The sequence below is a fragment of the Ranitomeya imitator genome, chromosome 4, assembly GCF_032444005.1.
Source record: "Ranitomeya imitator isolate aRanImi1 chromosome 4, aRanImi1.pri, whole genome shotgun sequence".
Lineage (NCBI taxonomy): Eukaryota > Metazoa > Chordata > Amphibia > Anura > Dendrobatidae > Ranitomeya > Ranitomeya imitator.
Genome location: NC_091285.1, coordinates 354,768,242 through 354,773,780, shown reverse-complemented (window position 1 = coordinate 354,773,780; position 5,539 = coordinate 354,768,242).

Sequence of the window (5,539 nt, the reverse complement as noted above, 5' to 3'; positions counted from 1 at the left end):
AGATGCCTCGATGGTTGTCACAAGATTGGCGATTACCTTTCCTCTTGTATATGTGGATTATGCTGGCATCTTTCATCTGTTGTGGAACCTGTTCCTTTGTCCACATATATTGGAATAGTTTGGTCACCGTTTGCATCAGAACAGGGCCGCCAGCTTTATATACCTCAGCAGGTATAGCATCATTTCCGGGTGCTTTTCCACAAGAAAGTTGTTTTACTGCTTTCCTGACTTCATCTCCACTTGGAAGAACATCAAGCTCCTTGTTGATTTCTACCTGGGGCAGGCGAGCAATAGCCTTATCACTGATATTGGCAGGGCGATTAAGAATATTATTAAAGTGCTCAGCCCACCGTTCCAGAATTTGTTTCCTAACTGTCAGCAGCTTAGTTCCATCTGCGTTAAGCAGAGATGAAGAGCTTGATGACTGGGGTCCATACACAGCTTTGAGCGCATCGTAGAAGCGTTTCTGGTCTTGGGTATCTGCATAGCCCTGAATTTCGTCGGCCTTGTTGCTAAGCCAGATATCCTGCATCTCGCGTAGCTTGATTTGTACCTTTCTTTTTATGTTGGTAAACATATGGGATCACTGTATTACCTGTACACTAAATACCACATACAGAGCTCCTGTGTATCATGTCAGTTCAGATCACTGTATCACCTGTACATTGTATACCATATACAGAGCTCCTGTGTATAATGCTACCAGTGATCCCTGTATTACCTGTATGCTATATACTATATACAGAGCTCCTGTGTATAATGTTACTAGTGATCCCTGTATTACCTATAGACTTACAATATACACTATACTGTGTACAGAGCTCTTGTGTATAATGGCACTTATGGTAATATTAGAATTGTGATTTTCTTATCAATGATCAGTATTGTAGCATTTGGTGACTATGAGGTGGTAATATGTGCTCCGGTCATGGAGTAGCACTTATTTGTCCCCTGTATGTGGTATTATTCGGTCATAATGTGGTGGTAATATGTGATCTGGTCATAATGTGGTGTTATTTTCCCTGTATGTGATACTATTCGGTCACTATGTGGTGGTAATATGTGGTCTGGTCATGGTGTGATGGTATTTTTCCCTTGTATGTGGTATTATTCAGTCACTATGGGGTGGTAATATATGGTCCGGCCATGTGTGACGGTATTTGTCCCTTGAATATAGGATTATTGGTCATTTTAAAAAATGTATGTGACATTTTCCCTATAAATAAAAATATACCTAAAAAAAGAGTATTTGACATTTTAACTAATGTTAATAGCTCAGTGTAGAGTAGGGCCCTGCGAAAAGAGTCTACCTTGTCATGGTGGCAGCGTAAAAAATCTTTTGGCCAAAACAAAAGCTTATGGTTATGTGATATGGTGTTCGAGGGGAGCTATTAATGTGTGATTGGTGAGGACGTGGTGCAGAAGTTGAGATTTTTAAAGAGTGGGTGCTGGGACTGTGGAAGGTTCAAAGCATGGTGGGGGAGCTGGGGTGGAGCCTGGGTGGAGTCTCAATGGGGCCCAAAAATTTTGCTTCCAGTCCATACACAGACTCGGGATCTGTGCAGCAGGAGTGATTTTGTGACGTCATCAAACCTGCTGCTCTAAAAGTCTGATGCACAGGCTGAAATTTGGCACATTGATTTTGAGACGACTGATGGAAGAGGAGGCAGTGTGGCATGCCTCATAATGGACATGTGGCCTGCTGCTGTTGGCAGTACGCCACAGACCCTTTTAACTCATTGGTGAAAATAGCTGCTGCTCATAAAAGTGTATGGAGAGTGAACTTGAAGCAGGATATCTGTATCTGGCTCTTGATCCTCCTTCATTAAGGTGGCCAGGAATCGTATGAAAGCTACTTACGTTTGCATTAACCCTATTTATGTGCAGGTTAATAGCATTTTTTGCACGACGGGATTCCTTTAAAGGGAACCTGTCACCCCCAAAATTGAAGATGAGCTAAGCCCATCAACATCAGGGGCTTATCTACAGCATTCTGGAATGCTGTAGAGAAGCCCCCGATGTAACCTGAAAGATGAGAAAAAGAGGTTAGATTATACTCACCTGGGCGGGAGGGCGGTCCAATCCGATGGGCGTCGCGGTCCAGCGCCTCATTCTTCATAGGATGACGTCCTCTTCTTGTCTTCTGGCCGCGGCTCCTTCGCAGGCGTACTTTGTCTGCCCTGTTGACGGCAGCACAAAGTAGTGCAGTGTGAAGGTGCCGGGAAAGGTGAGAGAGGCCCAGCGCCTGCGCACTGCAGTACTTTGCTCTGCCCTTAACTGTTGTGAATTCTGTTTTCGGGCTCCCTCCTGTGGTCATGAATGGTACTTCGGCTGGTTCTGTCCATGGACTTTCTCTGATGCCTGTGGGTGTTTCTGAGTTTCCTTCCACAGGTGACGAGGCTAATTCGTTAGTGGGATGCTCTATTTAACTCCACTTGGATCCTTGTCCGATGCCAGCTGTCAATGTTGTAGCATTGGTCTAGTTCGCTCCTGGATCTTCCTGGTTACCTGTTTTCTCCAGCTTAAGCTAAGTTTTGCTTTGCTTTTTTCTTGTTTGCTATTTTTTCTGTCCAGCATGCTTATGTGAATTTTGCCTTGCTTGCTGGAAGCTCTGGAGCGCAGAGGGGCGCCTCCGCTCCGTTAGTCGGTGCGGAAGGTATTTTATCCTGCACTCTCTGTGTGGCTTTTTAGGGTTTTGTGCTGACTGCAAAGTGACCTTTCCTATCTTCTGTCTGTTTAGTAAGTCGGGCCTCTCTTTGCTAAATCTATTTCATCTCTGTGTTTGTGATTTCATCTTACTCACAGTCAATATATGTGGGGGGCTGCCTTTTCCTTTGGGGAATTTTCTCTGAGGCAAGATAGGCTTATTTTTCCTATCTCTAGGGCTAGCTAGTTCTGAGGCTGTGACGAGGCGCCTAGGTCATGATAGGAGCGCTCCACGGCTATTTCTAGTGTACGTGATAGGATTAGGGATTGCGGTCAGCAGAGGTTCCACTTCCCAGAGCTTGTCCTGTATTAATGTGCTATCAGGTCTTTTCTTGTGCTCTATCAGGTCCACTATTTGTTCTAACCACCAGATCATAACACTTAACGCCCTTAGGGCAGACAAAGTACGCCTGCGCCCGAGCTGCAGCGTGAAGACAAGAAGAGGACGCCATGGAATCAGGGCCGGCCCGAGAGATTACGGCGCCCTAGGCGAAACTATTTTGTTGCTCCCCTACTATTCTTGGCAGTAGATGAAAACTTGGGATATAAATTTAGGAGCAAAATAAACCACAACAACAATGATTAATTAACTCTCTCCTAACTCTTTAATCTTCTGAGAAGTTTGATAGGACAAATATATACAAAGTAATCAATAAGGCTAGGTTCACATTGCGTTAATGGGTTAACGCTAACGGACAGCGTTGCACGGCGAAAATGTCGCAATTAACGCCGTGCAACGGGTCCGTTAGCACACCCATTGACAGCAATGTTATTTCTGCCTGTAGCACATCGCTAGCGTGTGCCATTTTCGGCACGCGCTAGCGATGTGCCGTTCTTTTGTGACGGACCTCGGACGCTGCTTGCAGCGTCTGAGGCGCGTCCAAGGTCCGTTCCTCACCAGCCTTTTTTTTTTTAAAGGATGACACTAAGTCACCGAGATTAATTTGTTTAGCAACTTCAGATTCTATCGAAATTGTTGCCAACCCAACCAATCTCTCTTGCGTCATATTTGCCCTTAAATATGTTTTAATTAGCTTTAGTTTTGAGACGCTTCTCTCTCCTGAGGCCACGGACACAGGCAGAGTCATTTCATTTGTAAGAAAATCTGCCTTATTTATATGAAATATATCCACAAACCTTCCTCTATCCATTCATAAAACAAGCTAAAGAAACAATAGTAATGACTAAAAACATTACATACCAACCTTATAAAGTGTGATGTGTTTGGGACCAATGAGCCTAAGAAGCCAGCACAGCTATATCTTCCTTCCTGAAGCTCTGCAGACCAACTGTGGTATCAGGTTTCACACAGCAGCTAGAGCCAGGAGACGATCTAGAGGGAGGGGCTTTCCTGAAAATCTGGTGAGAAGGGAGAAATTAAAGTAGAAGAGCTGCGCCTGTCAGATCCATTGTTCCTGACGGAGGGTTAAATATACGTATTTTTTTCTCTCGGGCGCCCCCTTAGTGTAGTGTGTGCTAAGTGTGCATTTTTGGTTGTTTGCTTTGCTTTGCCAACATTTAAAAACTTAGGAGCAAAATAAACGCGCGGGATCAAACACCTGTCAGCAGACGATGCAAACGACTCACGTCCGTAGTTTAGCGCCTCCTTTCCGTGCGTAAATTGAAGCTCAACGGTTTTTCTTTTAAATTTATGGTAAAAAAATGTATGAACACTTTTCTTTCCATCCCTAAAACTTTTTGCCTTTTGAAAAGATTTTTTTATAATTTTTTCTATTTTTTTCTCTGGCGCCCCCTTTGGGTCGGCGCCCTAGGCGGCCGCCTAGTTCGCCTATACGTTCGGGCCAGCCCTGCATGGAATGGAGATAGGAGGCGCCGTACCCAGACCGCGATGCCCATCTGATCGGACCGCCCACCCAGGTGAGCATAATCTAACCTCTTGTTCTCATCTTTCAGGATACGTCGGGGGCTTCTCTACAGCATTCCAGAATGCCGGTGGGCTTACCTCATCTTCGATTTTGGGGGTGACAGGTTCCCTTTAAGCCAAGTATATCCTGTTCTGATGTGACATTAAAATCCCCAAGGAGAGTCCCCATATACTGTACTGCCTAGAGATGTGGCAGGTATCCCCTGGGGTCCTTGTAACCCTGCTTGAAGGGACTGTCCGATGACCCACCCCATTTTAGGTATGGGTGGTTGAGATCCCCGGCCATACTCCAACCATGCTGTGCTGGGTGACCTAGTACATCAGGACGTGGGCACTTGGGACATAGTGCACTTTACAGCCCTCCCATCATTTTGTACTAACTGTGTATATATGGATACAATGTAGTGTGAGTGTAGTAATCATACTCCCCTAGCGCCATTCTGCTCCTCTTCTCAGTGACCTCACCGTATGTCACACTCTCCAGCTCACGCCATGCGTCCGCTGGTGGCTGCTTTTACAATGTAAGCCCATAGCGTTATATTATAAACGCGCCTTCCCGTCATGCAGAGCGTAGTGTGACCCAGCGAGGCTGCAGAGCGGCGGCGTCACTGAGAAGAGGAGCAGAGCAGTGCTGGAGCCCGGAGTGGCCCAAGGTGAGAATATAATTACACTCTCACACTACAAACAATAAACATATACAGGTTTTGGAAAAAAAACTAAAGTTAACGGGAGGGCTTCTTTACACAACTTGTGTTTGCTCTTGGGAGCTCACTGCCATTGCTGTTAGGTATCTCCCCTGTTGCCATGGCAGCTTCTGCTCTGGTGTGCACACAGTAAACTCCCAGCGTTCAGCATGTCTCCGTACAGTCTCCGTACAGTAACCAATTATCACGTGACGAAACATGTGAACACCATAAGACTACATTTCCCAGGCTGCACTGCGGCTGA